The 19,186-nt window shown below is 42.0% G+C and overlaps 1 protein-coding gene across 1 annotated transcript in view; it reads right to left on the bottom strand.

The window, feature by feature from the left end:
- The window catches only part of ULK4 (unc-51 like kinase 4), a 606,607-nt gene that overhangs the window by 220,863 nt on the left and 366,558 nt on the right, over positions 1–19,186 (bottom strand). The gene's annotated exons all lie outside the window — the stretch shown is intronic.

Below are 19,186 nucleotides of genomic sequence, written 5' to 3' on the forward strand. Positions count from 1 at the left end.
ATGCCAGGATTTCTGAAATCACATTTTGAGACACATTCTCTTATAGGAGGGGGTTCCACAGGGGCTGAAGACTCGCTGATCTGGAGGGAAGGAAAGCACTTGTGATATCTAAGCCAACTGTGCCCGGCTCTCAGTGGGAAGTCTGGATTCTCCAATGTGTGCATCAGGGGCCCAATCTGTTCTTGTCCATTTCAAAAATGTGGAAGATCAATTATGACTATAAGAACTCAATTGATAGAAATTTCCAAATTCTATCATTTGGCCTCTTCAAATCTCATATTCACCATGTGGTCAGTCTTCACAAACGTTTAGTTTGATGTAGTTTGTTATAAACAAACATATTTTCACCATTAGGGGCTATGAAGTGCTCGAATACTAACAGAGAATTAGGCAGCTGCCCCAGGAGCCAGGCCAGCCAATCTGTGTCCAAGAGTCAGTGTCTTGAAAATCCTACAGAGCCGTTCTGGACACGCGGGGTCGTCACACACCAGGACCGAGGCACTGGGAACCACCAACAGAAACCGCGCACACGCTTTCAGTTCGAATTTTTATTGGCATGATATAAACACCTTATGTGATAATGCTGAAGTGTGCTGAGTTCACAAAATGAATCCTACATACATGCAAAAGCACAATCCTCCCATGGCAAAATGTTCTGCCTCTAAATGGTGAACGGAACCCTGGTTATTAATGAACACGCTCTTAAAAGGAAAAAAAGGAACCTTTTCAAAGGCAAGGATTTCACCCAAAGTAAGTTAACCCAAACCAAATCCAAAGTCACCCAATGTCTTCAGAGTCAGAGGCCGTATGGGGCTCTGGAGGCCGTAAATCTTGATGGGAGTAGATTCATCTTTCTCCCTTGGAATGTCTAATAAGTTTGAACCCTGATTTTGAGGTTAGCAGTTCATTCCTTACCTGAGAGTTCCCCCAAAACTCAGTAAGTTAGAGTGGGGAGGAAAGCAGTGCTAAGGAAGTATGAGGGATATAAAAAGGCTTCAAAAATTTTGTGAGGAAATTCCATTACCTTGTGATTCCATTTTTCCACACACTTTTTGAAGCCTCCTCATAGTAAAAGGTGGGATTTTGTTTGACCCACCATCTAAACACAGGCGCCCAGGTCATCAACTGGATGGAAAAGTGTCCCGCCACAGCCTTTAAAGCACTGCCAGGGCTTCCCAAAAATCCACACTGCCATTTCCGGTAAACTCATCTAGTTTTCCTTGACAAAGGAACAAAATAATGCTTCAAAGGAAAAAGTACTTAATTTCGTCATTACAGGCGGGGGAGACATCATAGTCACAGAAGCAGCGTTCCAAGTTGTACTTCTGGCAGAAATTGGTACATGTCACACAAATGCCACTAAGCTTAAATAGAAGGGAAAGCAACAACCGAGCCGCGAAGCTGAAAATAAATATGCTCAGAAGGCAGGCAGGGCAAATTATTGGCAGAATTTCTTTATCAAATGACAAGGTCTGATATCACATATCATCAATGGCAGATCCTGCAGAAAGGCAAGTTTTACGACATGAGCCCTGCACTGACAGGCACTTCTCTTTAGACTTAGAGTGCATCCCTCATGTGCGCGTTATCAATCAGCACATGGCAAACTTGGTGGTGGAGGAGAGAGAGAGGGGTTTAAAGAGGCTTGGTAAGCACGAGCTGCAGGAGAAGCTCTTTGGTCCATCACAAAATATGACCCCACTTAGATAAAAGACAAGGAAACTCCAATGTATGCAAAGACCAAATGTTATTAATTATTATTACCAGAGGTGGGAGGGCAAAAGGCAGGAGATCACTGATGACAGGACACTTGCCTTGATTAAGGGTAGGGCTCCACAGCTGATTAGTATAATTGCCAGCAAGTTAGACACCTGTGCAAAGTTGAATTGGCAAAAGCTGTGTGGTAGACAGAGTTACATATTTACAACAATGACAAGTAAAACGTGCTGCTAAAACTGCACCAAAAGAAGATGGAAAGAACAGAGTCACTGTACCCACAAGAACGAGTCGACATTCTACCTCTTAGGAGGTTGTGTATGAGCAAGAGCCAATGGCCCTGAAGGAAGCAGTCCAGGCAGCAGGGAAAGCATTAGCCAAAAAAAAAAAAGTAGGGTGTGCTGTGCAGGAATTGAAGGAATGCCAATTGAAATGTTTCAGCAAGCTGATCTGAAGCAGTGGAAGCACTCACTCAGCTCCGCCAGGAAATTTGGAAAATAGCTACTTGGCCAGCTGACTGGAAGAGATCCATATTTGTCCCAATTTTTAAAAAAAGATGACTCAACAGAATTTTCAAGTTATAGAACAATATCACCGATATCACATGCAAGTAAAACTATGCTAAAGATCACCCAACAACGGATGCCGCCCAACAACAGGGAGATGCCCGAGGTTCAGGTAGGATTCAGAGGAGAATGTGGAGCAAGGGCTATCATTAATGAAGCCAGATGGACCTTGGCTGAAAGTAGAGAAAACCAGAAAGATGTTTATTTGTGTTTTATTGATTATGTAAGGGCATTCAACTATGTGGATCACAACAAACTATAGATAGCCTTGAAAAGAATGGGAATCCCTTAATACTACCTTGTCCTCATGTGGAACCTGTACAAGGATCAAGAGGCAGTTATGGGGAGAGAACAAGGAAATACTTCATGGTTTTAAAGTCAGGAGAGGTGTGTGTCATGGTTGTATCTTCCCACAATATTTACTTAATCTGTATGCTGAGCAAATAATCAGAAAAACTGGACTATATGAAGAATGGGCAGAAGAATTGGAGGAAGGCTTGTTAACAACCTGCAATACGCAGATGACACACCTTGCTTGCTGCAAGTGAGGAAGATGAAGGATTACAGTCTTCAGTATGTATCACAACTCTTTGTAAAGACCACCAAAATTCTCACAACTGGCCCAGTACGAACATCATGACAAGTGGAGAAGAGACTGAAGTTGTCCAGGATTTTGTCTTACTTAGATCCACAATCAATGCTCATGGAAGCAACCGACAAGAAATCAAATGATACATTGGACTATTAAATCTGCTAGACAAGATCTCTTTAGAGAGTTGAAAGCAAGGAGATTAGAGGACTGAGGTATGTTTGACCCAAACCCTTGTAATTCAACTGCTTCATATGCCTGTGAAAATTGGACATTGAATAAGGGAGATAGAAGAAAAATCGATGCCTTTGAACTATGGTGTTAGCAAGGAATATTGAAAGTACCATGGACTGCCAAAAGAACAAACAAATCTGGCTTAGAAGTCTGGCCAGAGTGCTCCTTAGAGGCAAGGGTGGCAAGGCTTCACCTAACATACCCCGGACATGTTGTCAGGAAAGACCAGTCCCTAGAAAAGGACGTCATGTTTGGTAAAGTAGTGCGGCAGTGAAAACGAGGCAGGCCCTGGACAAGATGGATCGACACAGTGGCTGCAACAATGGGCTTGAACATAAGAACAATTGTGAGGCTGGCACAGGACCTGGTACTGTTTTACTCTGTTGTGCATACGGTCGCTATGCGTCTGAACCAATTCCATGGAACTTAACAACAACAACATGCCTGATTACAGTTTTGGAATCAGTTATCGGTTATGCTAAGATTAAGACGGGATGTATCTTGAATCCGAGCCTTACTAAAGAGAGTGATTCAAGACACTGTTCTTAGTTTCCATGGGACAATGCTCTACAAAAGATTCATAATCTTTTATATCTGTATTAAAACAAGAACTTCCTGTTTTAATCTGTCTCAATAGACAAACTACCAACTTCCTTCTTAATTAGGAAAAGCGGGAGGCAGAGGGCAGAGAACTGGCTGAGGCTAGATGTGGCTCACCCAACACCCATAGAAGGCATCAATGTATCCTCTACTTCGCTTTCTGATGGTAAAAGACAAAACTACACTCCCACCAAAGCCCTGGAGATAAGCAAGATGACATCTCTGTGACCCTGTCTTCCCAACTAGTTCTTGTACTAAAATCATCCTGACGAACACCAATCAGATGCCAGTTATTGCCCCCAAAGGCTGCAGGGCGAGACTTGGGCATCATCTTGGTGATGAGTCCAGGTGCACTCCCTTGCTAGGCTGGCCATTGTTCAGAAAGATCTTTCACTTTGGGCCAGTTTGTGTCTCTCTGTAGCGGTGCTGACAACTTTGGTAAAAGTTTACTCTCTACTGCTCTGGATCCTATGTCCGGCTGCTTCCATCTGGTCTCCACTTGAGCTGGTGGCCTGTCACCACTGACCTGATTCACCAGCTTCTGCGGCCTTGTGAGGTAACAGCCCAGTTTGGCATGATTGAGGGGAAACTTCCAGGTTGACATCTCAACTATGGATTTGGGACCTGCCGGCCTCCCTAACTGCCTGAGCCATCTCCTTGATGGTTTCTGAGTTTTGTTAAAAAAAAAAAAAAAAAAAAGGTTGCATTGAAAGTTGGGGTGATGGGATCTGAAACTCACTGGGGGAGTTCTACCCTGTCCTCGAGGCTCACTGTGAACCAGCACTGATTTGACAGCAGTGAGTGTTTGTGTTTTTGTAGTTTGGGATATGAAAGGGAATACTGAGGTGCGGAGTGGTATCAGAACTAATAAGAGTGGTACAGTCCTTTGGACAAGTTAATCATGTGGGATATCTGTAGCTTCTGCCTTTCGGGGGCCCACCTCGGGCTTATCCTTCCAAACACATATTCAGAGGGGCGTATCAGCCCAGAAAAGAAGATGAGAACCACTACACAACTCAAAGAATTAGAATCCCTTCCCTGCGTTGTACAAGTAGAAACTGGTGGATCGGCGTTATGTTCTCATTTGTGCATTTTCAACAAGAAAATAAATCACATCAAAGGAGAAAAACAAAGGGAGAATCAGGTATCAGGACTCAAAAATTATACAGAATGCAACCTTCCATATCCATATCTAATAAAGTTTTATTAGAATAAACAGAGATGAAAGTTGTTCTTTTTTTAACAATGGTTTTGGAGGGCTAACAACTGTTAAAGGTGCCCCTGAAGCAGGAAAGCTTTTAAAGGTCACTTATGGGTTCCTTTTGTGCCTTCATTGTGAACAAGTGGATTTTTACATCCTATATATTTTGTGGTTTTGACCGTTTTCAATCATTATTCATCTTTTATGCCCAGCTTGCCCCATCTTTGACCACTGAGAACCTCTTCAAGCTGTGTCCTGTTCTTGCTGACCTATTTCTAGGGGTCTTTGAAAGCATCCTCCTGTTATAATGTGGTCCAGCTTCACGTGCAGAACTGTTGCCACAGAATAAGCCTTTATCCACTTGTCCAAGGAGCTTTGGCTTCTTCTCCCGGGAAATGAGCCCGAGGAAGTGCTGTGTCTCCGACTAGGTCTGGGCTAAGAGGTGAAAGGGAGGAGAAGGGAAGAAAGGAACGGGCAGGGTTTGAGCACCACAGGCACTCATTGCTACTGGCTTGTTGACTCAGTAGCCAGAAATGGTATTCATCTTTTAGACAAAATAATAATAATAATGACAATTAAAGATTAAAATCCCATCATTTTTATGTCGAAACCATGACCATCAACAGAAATCAAACACAGTGCCACCAAGTTGATTCTGACTTAACAGGGGCCCTACAGAGCTTCCCCAGACCAGAATCTTTACAGAAGCAGACAATCTCATCTTTCTTCCTCAGAAGGGCTGGTGGGTTTGAACTACCAACCTTTCAGTGAGCAGCTCAACACCAAACCCGCAATGCCACCGGGTTGCCTTTGAAATACACATACACACACACACTGTGAATGCCTTTTTCTCAAAAATGAAAACTCCAAAAACAACATGGTTATTGATACATCATTATTCATTTGCTCTATTTTGCTGCATGTTGCAAAATAACCACCGATCCCGCTACTAAACGCAATGGACGACTCGTGCTTCTCTTGTCTCATAGGATGCTGTAATTATTCCAAGCATGTGCAGTAAAAGAACATGTTTTAAGGTCCCTTGAAATCATTATTCTCCCCACATAGTTATGCCACAAGTCCTGGTGGCAGAGTGGGTTACAAGCTTGGCTCCTAACTGCAGGGTCAGCAGCTCGATACTATAGCTGCTCCCTGGGAGAAAGAGGGGGCTTTCTACTCCCAGAAAGAGTGGCGGTCTCAGAAACCCACATGGGGCAGTTCTACTCTGTCCCTTAAGGTCACTATGAGTTGGGATCGAGTTGATGGTGGTGAGTTTTGGGGCTGGAGGTAAGCCACAAACTTGATAGAGAATTAGTTATTTGTTCCCGTTGACTTTCCATCATGAAACAGGACACTGCATTTTCTTTTTAATGTGCTTTTGATTTTCTTAAGTTTTTCTATGATTACAAACTCAATGAATGAATGAATGAGGCAAAGGGAATCACAGTAAAGCCTGTGCTACCGAAACAAAGGGAGTTAGCATTCCACTCTCCCTCTGCTCGTACTTCCCCACAGCTGAGTCCGAATGGTCCAGAGAAAGATCATCCAGCTCCAAAGAGGCACATTGAAGTTCAAGGATACTTCTCCCCTCCCCCCCGAACCCCCACCCTCTGGGGTTAAAACTTTCCAAGGGATTAAAATGTCAGTGAACATTCTTTAAGAAGTATATGGCTTTGGTTCCCAGCATCTTCTCCTACTAAGGAGGGAGGCTGGTGAGACTTTGGCACAGCTAGAAGCCTGTGCCCCAGGGAAAGCCCCACCCATTCCCTTTCCTCCCTTCTCCTCCTGTTCACAGTTTAGTCCAGACCTATTCTGAGATACCGTAGCTACCTGTAGCTTCAATGAACTCTGCCCCTGACCTCTGGGCAAACATACTACCCCTTGAGGTCTTCCTTCCTCACTCCATGGGCACTTTAATGTATGGATTTAAAGGTCCAAGAGGACAAGGGAGGCTTTTGTTGTTCAAGGGTGCTAGGATTCAACACTGCAAACTAGACACTCGGGCAAATAGACAGGGGAGGCCATAGTTATCTCTGACCAACAGGCAGTCCTAGTATGGGAAATGTAAGGAAATGGAACGCTCTACATGGGCCAGCAAAATAAAACGGGTCTCTCTGCCTGGTTTGCCTGTTGCGTCCTTCAGAGATCCTTCGTAAAGGCATCTTGGATAGTGTTACAGTATTCCCTAGTCTCCGTGGTCAAATACCGTCTAGTAACTTCTTCCAATGTCATTTCACTATCTCTAAAAGAAATCAAAATTAAGTCAAAGGAGTCAAGAATTATTTTACATTAATTACAGCCAACTCATCACAAATATGCAAGAATTGTTTCTATTTTAATTATAACCAGATCTCAAAAGCAGTTATCCCCTAAGTTATTTTCAAGTGTTTAGTGTTTTGGGAATATTAATGTGCATGAGCTTTCCCCAGCTCCGGTCACTGTGTCCTTTTTATATTATTACTTTGTCAAGATCTGTTGGCTTAGAGAGCTAGGCAAAGAGTATACTTTGAACTTCTGGGCTTTTGAAAGTACTTTGTATCATTAATAATTTGAATTCAATACGCTCAACCCAAATGTAACCTTCCTAAATAAAGCCTTCCTTCTTCCACTCCTGAATGGTTTGACATTTTCATCATGCAAACATGCACTCCTTTCCACTACATGAAAGTTCCCCTATGCAGGTGGCTCAGAAAAGGAGTACAAAAGGGTTACATCTGAAAAATCCCATGTTGGAAAATTTTCTTTCCCACATTGATCTGTGCTTAACCACCCAAACCAGAGATGGCATCAAATCGGCTGAGTTGAAAGTCTGCTTTAAATAGAAAAAACCTGGAGAGGGATCGGCAGTGCTTGTCTAAGACCTGCTGCTCATGTCAACAGTGCTGGGAAGAAACTGTGGTGTTCTAAGCCATAGCATACAAATACATCCAAGCTCTTCAGCCCCAAGGTTAGTAAGCAGCTGTCTGCACACAGAAACGACCCCACATGAACATACATCCAAGCATCTCTGAGGTTTGGGCATGTGTCAAGCACATTCCCCAAAATTGGCTTTGGAGTTATACATGAGGGCTTAGGGTGTCTACACTTGTTGGAGATCAAGCTATCCTCTTTCTCTCTGATTGCGTGTCTACACTCCACCTGGACTGATCCATTGGCTTGAACTCTTCATCTGAAGAAGACAGGGTCAGGGCTGCCTCCCCTCACAACTTTCCCAAGTACCAGAAGCCTACGATCGGCCTCATTCAAGGGAGGAATCTTAAATTAGTTTCGCTTTAAGAAGATAACCAGCTAATCCTCATTTTTGTGTTTCATTGAATAAACCAACCCAGGAAATCTGTATTTTGCAAACACTTCATGGATTAGAGGGTGGGGACTATTGAAATGTGACAAGAGGCTAATGTTGTGATTACTGTTTTTTTCCTCCCCCAAACATAAAAACTCTGTATTTAGGGTACTTATCTTAAATTACTTGCCTAAGAAAACTTTGTGCTTCAATATATCTTAGAAATAAACTTGCCCATCTCCAATCTGAATCCTCAGTGGCACCTGACGATCTTCCAGTGATCAATACTGAATTAGTTAAGCATTTTATCCTATAGCTAGAAGAGAACACTGTACCGAATGATTCCAAGTCTATAGTTTATTCTGGTCACCTCTCCTAGGACACTCCAGTGCCCGTTTCTGGTTTGAGCAGAGTCTTTGAATGTTGGTGACATGTGAACACACGTCTACAGGGCTAAAGAGAGACCTCAAAACAAAAGCAGACTCACTGCCATCGAGGCAGTGATGACTCTTAACATCCCTGTAGGGGAAGAGAAAGCCCCACTTTTCTACGGAGGACCAGCTGGTGGTTTGAACTGCTGACAAGGAACTACTGCACCACCAGAAACCGTCTGGGATCAAGCTAACTCAGTTACAAAGTTCCCGAAAGGAGAAGCTTACCATTTAAGGGATTATGTACTAGAGATATATGTATTTTTTGATAACTCAGTTAAACTAGAAAGCATGTTTTAACATATATGCCTGGAACAATTTTTGTTTGTGTGTGTGTAAAATGATAAAAAAAAAAGGGAGTGAATGCTGATTTCATGGCCAAAACTTAAAATACGTTGTTTACTACTAGCTCAAAACTATAACTTGAATGTTCTAACAGACACACTCTAGTATTTACTTCCCGAATTCTAGCAGAGAATAGGGGACAGATAAGGGGATCCCACAAGAGAGAGAGTCGGGTAGATGGAGGAGCAGGGAAAGAAACAAACCCTCTCAGGAGAGAGGTGTTTCCTCTGACGAGACACTCCCTGGGCTCTGCTTTGAAGCACAGAAAGCTATGTCAGTTCTGGCTTCAATGCAGCACTTACTGAAACAGGAGCTGAGCACTGAACCAGAACACACCTGCCTGAGTCCCGCCCGAGAGAATCCTGGGTCCTTCCCTATCTTCTTTCCCTGCCCTCTCTCTGTGATGGCAGGTAAGCATTGAGAACAACAGAACCTATTCCTTCCTCCATTGGTTCCTTGGTTCATTGGTTCCTTGGTAATATCCTGAGCATTTGGAATGTGAAATTCACAGGGCTGGGCACTGGGGGGGCTAGATCGGAATCAAGGAGCAGTGCCCTCCGTTGGGGGTACAAAAAGATACCTGCATGTAAAATAGGTTACAGAATGAGACACCAGCTTGGCGCTATGCTCAGAGGCAACTAAGGGTGGGAGGGCAAGGAAAGAGCATGCAGGGAAGTTATCCGAGATGGGTTTTGTAGAACATTAGGACGGGCCGGCGCAAGGGAAGAAGAGCACACTTCCCCCACCTTCCCCACCGCCCCACAAGAACACTTTACAGTTAGGATTTGAAAATGCACTCAAGCAATAGTGGGAAGACTAGAATACAGGAGAGCAGAAGCGGCAAGGGTAGAGAGAAGCTGTGGTCAGATCCCCAAGACTCCATTAGAATGGGAGACTGGAACACTGAGGCGCTGGAAGGAATTGTAAGCGACCAAATTCTCTAGGTTCCTCATCGCAGGGTTTGGAAGGCTGACTCTGGTGGGGGAAGGCAAGAGATGACTCCCAATGCACATTCCCCAAACAGAAAAACATCCATTAGCCTCCACAAAAGTGCTACTTTAAAGATGTCTCCTACCTGTTCCAGGCTGCTCACTATGCACCCAGAGGCTATCTGTCTGTAAGAGTGATCAGGTTCTATTGTCCGACCCACCCAAGGTGCAGCCACCTCCTTTCAGATACAGATCACAGAGAGCTCAGGGACATCCAAAGTTGAGCTGCTAACTGAACTCTAGCACCAGACTACTCTGTGATGTATGAGCCTCTGGTATCCGCCCACTTTATTACGTGTGTGCTTGCTAGAGGTTTGCAAGCCCCACGACTACATAAACCCACTGGAAAATACATTGGATCTCTTGTTCCTGACCTCAGGAAAGGTGGGCCCCTGACCCTGCTCTTTCTGCCTCTGTACTTTCTATAATTGCACAACCACTCCTTGGGACCCAGTTCAATTGTGGGGCCAGATCCCACAGAAGACTACAGACTGTTGCCTGTAGGCACAGTGATAAGAGTTTCTCCTATTTATTTCTTGTAGTAAAAGCAGTAGATACGAGTCATAGACAAATTCTGATTTTCCCTTCTTGTACACTCTATAAAACTCTTTATAGTACCAATATATGCATTTGTCTGTAAAATGTGTGGCATAGACAACAAGATTTATTGGTGTCCTATTTCTCTAAAACTCACCACTGATAAGATTTGCTGCACATTTTCCTCAGGCATATGAAATATGTTAATATACACACTTACATATGCATGAAATGCACAGAATATTTTTTAAATTCTGGTAAAAAGACATACACCCGTTCAACAATTTCTGGGTGTATAGTTAGTTCAATGACACTGGTTATGGACTGTACTACTTTGGGTCACCATTCCCAATCTCTCTACCCATACGACTCCACCACATTCCTGTAGACTCTGAGCCTTACGGTAGCATCTGCGCTCGAGAGTCACTTTGTACATTTGAGCTCAAATAAGTAATTCTTTTTAAAAGGACAATGTTCAAGGCAAACATTCCTTATTGAGCCAAGCTCTTGTATAAACATTACTTCACAGTGAATTTTGATTCAAATATCTTGCTATTGAGGTGGCTCAATAATTGGCAATTGATTACTATCATATACTTGTAATTTTTGTACTTTCTTTGCTTTTTGTGACACACATTAGTTCTGCAGACCTAATTTTGCCTTAGTGTACTTTCCCTTGTGTCTAACCTTCCTGGCTTCTTGAACAGTGTCCAGTTACTTGAGTTTTTAACCTACATAAGCGAATGCCCCTAGGTATGTGTATGTTCCTTTTCTATATATGTTTATGTGCTTTTTCTCAATATTCCTTTAAGTTCCACACTGTTTGGCTAGATTAGAATGACCAAATGTCTCATGGAAGTTACTTAACTTATTTCTCAACAAGCTGATAATGCTGACTCTAAAGTGGACCAGGGATACACATAAACTTTATAAATACAAATAGATTTTGAGTTTGCACTTAATCTAAGAACAAACAGCTCTTACAATGTGGCCCTGGTCAATACGCGCCATTATGGAGTGATGACTGAAGACATGGGTGCTATAGCAAAATGCGGTGAAGGATCAGACTGTGCCTGACAATCAGGAAAAAAATAGCATCTAGGATCTTAAAAAAGACTTATCTTAAAACAAGTGAGGTATCAGGTTAAGTCCACACAGAAGAAACACACCAGCCTGTGTGATCTGAGGATTAGAAATAATAAAGTCCAAGCTCAGAGGAGAGAATTGTATTAGAGCTTCAATTCCGACCACCCAGTTTGAAGAAGGCTACGGATGTTGTGATAACTCAAGATCTATTTGCAGAATGCCCACCCTGGTTTAGCCTCCACTGAATCCCTTTGGACTACTGACCAAGGATGTGACTAGTTATGCCTCTGAGAGAGTGCACTGGAAAGTGGATTACTAAAGATGTAGTTAGGTTAAAATTTAATATATGATCTTTTTTTTTCCTTTTGACTCATAAGTTTATGTTTATATTTTGTTTATATGTTGTTCTAGTTTATATTATCTTGTGCTTTCTCTTGAACTGAGTTTTTTTCTGTGTTCTATTTTGTTGTCATTGTTGGGGTGTTTTGTATGATTTTCTTTACATGAAACCCAGTATAGGTAACTCTAGAGAGTTAATAGTTCCTTAGGGTTTTGGCAGGAGAGGCTGAAGGATAATGGGGAGCTAATAATGGATACAAGAATGAATAAACTTTTCTAAAATTGATTGTGGTGATAACAATGATGAAAAACTCTTTTTAAACATATTTAAACCATTTATCAATATATTTAAACTATTGAATTGTATGATATGTGAGCTATATGTCAATAAAACTTAAAAATAAATAATAATAAAAATTATACTGGAAGAAGAATGATTTCATGGGATAACTTAGGTTCAAGGCTTAAGAGTTGTTTCCAGGAAAGACATGTAGGGACACTTGCTTGCTTATTGGGTCCCCCAAGTCCTGTTTCCCAAAGAATCTGAAGTCCTGTCCCACGATTGTCCTCCCGTTGGTCAGGATCTAACCACTGGGTCTCTGATGAAAATAGTCAGTAATGAGAGGCAAGCACCATCCCTTTCTTCTGGTCTCATGGCAACAAAAAGGTAGCCCTTGATGGAGCCCATTCGACCAGAAGTTCATTTCCTTCTCTTATTTCTGGGTCTCCTCCTGCCCCCGTTGGTTCAGTCAAATAGAAACCAATTGCTGCTTCTTGGGTGGTGGCCCACAATCTTTTGAGATCCCAGTCACTACACCCCGAACTGGGAGGTAGAGCAGAAACTCTGAAAACACCATTAGGCCAATTGAGTGGACAAACAAGTGAAGCCATGACCCTAGACCACAGAATCAAAAAAACAAATCCCCCGAGGTTTATTTGTATCTAAGTAGTATGAACAACTGCAGCTTTTTCTCCTCCTTCTCCTTTTTTGGGTTGCTTTCTTTGTTGTGAAATTATACACGACATACTCTTTGTCATTTTCCCTTTTTCTTTGTTTTCTGATGTATAGCTCAATGGTGTCCGTCACAAGAGTCAAGCTGTGTAACCTTCACCTTTGGTTGATGTCACAATGCTTTCCGTTCTCTCCCTCTTCCCCTCGCGACCACTAGTAACCATTGTGTTTTCAAAAATTCGTTTACCTGGAGGGTGGAGGGAAGGTGAGGGAGAGGGGGGTGAATGGATTATAAGGATCTACATATAATCACCTCCCTGGGGGACAGGACGATGGAGAAATGGGTGAAGGGAGACGTCGGACATTGTAAGATAGGGCAAAATAATAATTTATAAATTATCAAGGGTACATGGGGAGCAGGGATGGAGGGGAAAAAAGAGGAGCTGATACCAGGGGCTCAAGTCGAAAGCAAATGTTTGGAGAATGATGAGGGAAACAAATGTACAAAAGTGCTGGACACAATGGACGTATGTGTGGATTGTGATAAGAGTTGTATGAGCCTCCAATAAAATGATTTTTTTAAATGTTTACCTATTCCTGTTATGTTATATAAGTGAGCCCATACAACACTTGTCTGGTTATGTTATTCCCCTCAGCACAATGTCTTCCAGGCTGCTTCATGTCACATAACAAGCATCGGGGCTGTTTTTCTTCAGGGCTGATTAGTATTCCATAGACTGCATACACCACATTTTGCTCATCCATTCATCTGCTGACAGCAACTTGGTTGTTTCCAGCTATTGTAAATAGTGCTGCCAAGAACATCGGTGCATGGTCATGTCACTCTTTTAAATCCCTGAGGTACACGCCTAGGAGTGAGATCCCCTTCCCAATGAAGAAAGTATCAGGGGAATCTGCCCGGTGTGTTCACTCTTGTCAATAACTGCCTATTGTGCCATTGGAAAATAAAAACTCCAGGAAGACATGCCAGTAAAAGGGTAATAAAATAAAATAAAACTCCACAATAAAACTAACCAGCTTCTCGAAGGACAAACTGTTAGGTTTGGGCATCACATCATTCACTATGCTGCATCTATGCTGTGCAAGGGGACTTTGTCTGCCAGCGACAGCCAGCTGCTTCGTTTTCTTTCCCTCCCCTGGGGTTTCAGAAAGTGGGCAGGGAAGAGAGCAGCCTGTCTCTGAGGAGCACGTGGGAACGGCACTGCCCACGGAGCCGCTTGGTGACAGAGGAGCCAGAAAGCTGGGTTCTACTGGGAAGGAAAAGGAAAGTGTTCTGAGAACAGGAACTTGTGGGAGAGGTTCTGAGGACCCCAGCTGTTCCTATGAGACATCTGTTCACTTGCAAGACACTCTCCTTTCTGCTTGGCCAGTGGATGTTTCGGACACAAGCAGCTTTAAAAGTCCAAGCAAGCACAGAGACCTGGGAGTGCTTGTATTTACCCCGCGAGAGCCAGACAGTGGCGGATCTCCCGTGATTTTCTGGGCCTCAGTTTCCTGCCTTTGACAGGGTGCAGTCTGATCACGTTTTCCATTGCTTGTTTCACCAGAAATATTTCAGTTGTCCTTCCCTGACAGGTCTCCACCTTGCTAAGGTTCTGGTTTTTGCAGGTTTTACTGTATATTTTCTTTCAGCAAAATAAACTATGAGTTTACAGTTACCAAGTTTAAACGACTTAAAAAACCACTACCAGTGGCCACTACCAGTGGCCATCACGGAGATTTCAGGGCGTAGCGATCTTGTAGGATGGACAGGGATGAACGGCCTCCTAAAATCTCCCTCAGAGTGGTGGTAGGTTCAAATCACCAACCATATGGTTTATGGAGACTTTTAAAATGATGAAGCGATCATCAAAAACATCCTTCCTTGACTCCACGCCTTAGTTTCCCTTGTTCCTTTCCTCTCTTGGTTTTCATTTATATTATTATTATTATTATTATTATTATTATTTCACTTTAAGCAAAACCTCAGAAGCCTAGCAGCCACAGGGCACCTTCTTCTGGAGGCAACCACGTTTATGTCTGACTGACCTTCATTCGTCAACCTAAGGGGAGTGCGCTGCTACTTCAAGATGCGTTTGGGTTGAAGGCATTTCCTGTTGACTTCCCACCAGAGAATGTGACAATTCAACTCTCTGAGTCATCCAAACTCACAGGCAGGCACACACTCCCTTTCCTCAATAGTGAACTCTTTCTTTCAAAAGAAAAAGAATAATTTCCTTGAGGTGAAATTCACATTACAATTAGCCATTTAAAAGTATAAAATTTATTTCTATTTAATCAATTTTTAATGGCATCTGGAGTATTCATAATGTAATCTAGCTCTCTTTAGTTTTATTCATCACCCTATTAATAACACCCAATATTTATTAATCCCCCCCTATTGTTCTTTCCTCACCCCCTGTTAACCTTTAATCTGCTGTCTCTACAAATGTACCTATTTTAAACCTTTCATAGAAGGAGAGTCATGTTGTGTTAGTCTGGGTATACTAGATGCCCACACAGAGGTCTCATTGGCTATTACCTGATTGACATCCTAGGCACCACCCCTTCACTCTGAATTGACACCAGATTATGTAACTACCACACATATCCTACAAAACCCTTGGCCTTTTGAGTCTCCTGTTTTTTACTTCTAATAGAATTAGAGAATTGTAGGACAGTATCATTAATACCACATGCAAGTTGAAGTTAGCTAAAGTCAATTGAAAGATGGTTGCAATGGTATATTGACAGGGACCTTGCCAGGAATCCAAGCTGGATTCAGAAGGGGCTTGGAACAGGTGGTTCCACTGCTGATATCAGATGGATCTTGGTTGAAAGCAAGTAATACCAGAAAGATGTTTATTTTTGTGTTTTACTGACTATGTGGATCATAAGTTATGGATCACACTGCGAAGAATGAAAATTCCAGAACACTTCATTATGCTCATGTGGAAACTGTGGATTGACCGTGAGGCAGCTGTTCAAACAGAGCATGGGGAGTCAAAGAATCCTCATGTGGGGATTTGAGCGGTTTAAAATCAGGAGAGGTGTGCGTTATGGTTAGATTTTTTCACAATATTTATTCAATCTGTATGCAGAGCAAACAATCTGAGAAGGCGGATTATACAAAGAAGAATGCAACACCAGGATCCGAGGACGGTTTACAAACAACCTGCAACACGCAAATGACAACCATCTTGCTTGTTACAACAGAAAAGGACTTGAGGCCCTTGCTGATGAAGACCAGAGACTACCACCTGCAGCGTAGATACACCTCAGTGTAGGTAACGCAAAAGTCCTCACAGCTTCATTGATATGCAAAAACACCTTGGCACGTGGAGAGCAGATTGACATTGATGAGGATTTCATTTTCCTTGCATCCACAAACGGTGCTCATGGAGGCAGCAGCAGTTTGGAGATCGAACAGTGAATTTTATTCAGCAAACCTGCTGCTGCTGCTACACAAACAACACCTCTAAAGGGTTAAAAAAGCAAAGATGTCACTAAGGTGAACGTGGTCCTAAGTCACAGTTTTTTGTTGCCTCCTGTGTGTGAGAAAGCTGGGCAATCACCAAGGAAGCGCACAGAAGCGATGCCTCTTATGGTTTTGACTGAGAATCCCTAAGAATGTGACAGGAACTGCTAGAGGAAGGAAGAAATCCGTGTTGGACACGTGCTTTGGACCTGCCTCTAGAGAAGGACATCATTCCTGGTAAAAGTTGAGGGTCCGTGAAAAAGATACTCCTGGCAAGGTGGTAGGCTATGTCGCCATGCTATGACAAAGGCATAACAGACCAAATGATTAATAACCCTGGTACCCTGAGCTTCAGAGGAAAGCACAGAGAAATGTCAGCCACTCTGACACAGCTCAATCATGCTGAACTTTTGCAAGTAGTATTCCTTTGGGACCAACCAAACCAAATTCATTGCCATCAGGTCATTGCTGACCCACAGCAGCCCCCTGTGGGCTCCTGGTCATCAGGATTAGAACAGAAATAATGAAAGAGACTAACAATAGAATAAAACTAGAAGTTGGATCTTTGAACAGATCAATGAAATCAATAAGCCACTGGTAATGCAAAGAAAAAGATATGAACAACACAAATGAAAAAATAAAATGGGCAATGAAGTACCAAACATGAAAAGGATGTAAACAGAATACTGCAAAGAACGGTACTCCAACAAAATTGAAAACCTTGAAGCAGCAGAATGATTTCAAGAAACATGCTTCCTATCTGAATTAACACAGACCAAGGGCAAAATTTGTACAAACTCATCACAAAAGAAAAGATTACTCAGGTCACTGAAAAAACATCAACAAAATTCCCGACCAAGATGGCTTCACTGGTAAACCTCTACAAAAACTACTTCAAAGTATAAAAAAGGATCAAATATTTCCAAAATCTTTGGGAGAAGCAAGCATAACTCTGATACCCAAACCAGGTGAAGACATCACTTAAAAATATGTATAGACCAATATCCTTCATGAGCATAGATACCAAAATTTCAACAAAATTCTAGTCCACAGAATCTGACAATATATATATTTTAAATATATATGTCAATGACCAAGTAAGATTCATACCAAGTATTCAAAAATGGTTCAGCAATTGGAAAACAACAACAACATAATCTACCCATAATAACTAATATTACATTTGCAATTACATCTTCAAACTTTCTGACAATGTATACACAGATTCATCCCAATCTCTCTTTTCCAATAAATAATTTATTAAATGAGAGTGTTAACTGTATGTTAAATGCAATGAATACATATTTCTTAAATATTTGATTAAATACTCAAATACATCTCAAATTAAGAAAAATAAAAACAGAACATCAAAGGAAAAGGACTACATGATAATAATCAATGGAGAAAAGGCATATGATAAAATCTAACACCTGTATATGCCTGAAAAAGGTAATTTTAAAAAGGAGAACGGAGGGAAATTCCTAAACATAATTAAGGGTATATACATCAAAACAATGGCCAATATCAGTCAGTAGACAGATTAAATAAATGGTGTGGTAGTCACCTAATCTGGTGTCAATTTAAGGATTAAGAGTGTAGGGGTAGAGTCAAGGATGTCAATCTGGAGATAGCCAGTGAGACTTCTGTGGGCATGGCCTTCTGAGAATTCTGGTACTTCCTCCTTGGAGGCGGAAGACACCTTTCTTTCTCTGCTACTCCCTGGGAGACATTGCAGAAGACAAGCCACATGGATGCAACCAGACCTCAGAAGCCGGAGAAGCCATAGAGAGGCCCCTGCCAGAGCTGAGATGTTTTCAATAACACTGGATCCAAAATTTTCTACCCACTGACCTGTGATCTTCTGTATTCAGCATCATTCAATGTGTTCTGTGAGTCTGAAGAGGACTTTATAGATTGATTTTGGAAATATGGGCTAATATCGGACTTATGGACTTGATCTGGACTGGGCTGGGATGTTTTTCTCAATGTTCAATTGCTCTTGTATATAAATCTTTCTTTTACACATATGTGTGTCCATGGATTTGTTTCTCCAGTCTACCCAGACTAACACAAATGGGAGCTGGACAAGAATGACCTTTTCTCCATGCTTTTTCAGCACTGTGCTGGAAGTCTTCACCAGACCTAAATGGCAACAAGGGGAAGTGAAAACCATCTTAAATGGCACCGGAAAAGTAAAACTCTACTTGCCAATGATGTGATACGATAGAAAATCCCAATGATCCAATAAGTACTAGAACCCATTGAAAGATTCAGCAAAATGGCAGGGTATAAGATCAACATAAGTCAGTCCAATTCCTTGACACTAATAAAGAGAACCCTGAGAAGGAAGTTGGGAGGAAATAGCATTTACAATAACTACTCAAAAGATGAAGTACCACTAGTGGGGCAGGGATGGACAGGAAAAAGGGAAGGATCTATATGTACAACACACCAAAAGAGATCTACAGGAATGGCATATGCCATGCTCATGATTAGAAGACTTAACGCTGTGAAACACCAGTACTACCCAAAGTGATATATAGATATAATGAATCCTGATCCAGATTCCAACATTATTCTCTGAAGATATGGAAAAACCAACCACCAGTTATATATAGTAAGGAAAGAAATCCTGGGCACGTGAAGCACTACTAAAGACAACACGGTAGGAACGCCTCATCCTTGCCAATCTCGAAACATACTACATAGACACAATAGTCTTGTATACTCATCATCAGCCTACTACTGGTACAACAGATACTGAGACCAATGAAACAGAATTCAAAATGAAGAAGTCAATCCATCCATTAATGGAGGTCTAATTTTTTTTTTTTGCCAAA

Source organism: Echinops telfairi, unplaced genomic scaffold (assembly GCF_000313985.2).
Source record: "Echinops telfairi isolate 266 unplaced genomic scaffold, ASM31398v2 ScPeMD7_4225;HRSCAF=4972, whole genome shotgun sequence".
NCBI lineage: Eukaryota > Metazoa > Chordata > Mammalia > Afrosoricida > Tenrecidae > Echinops > Echinops telfairi.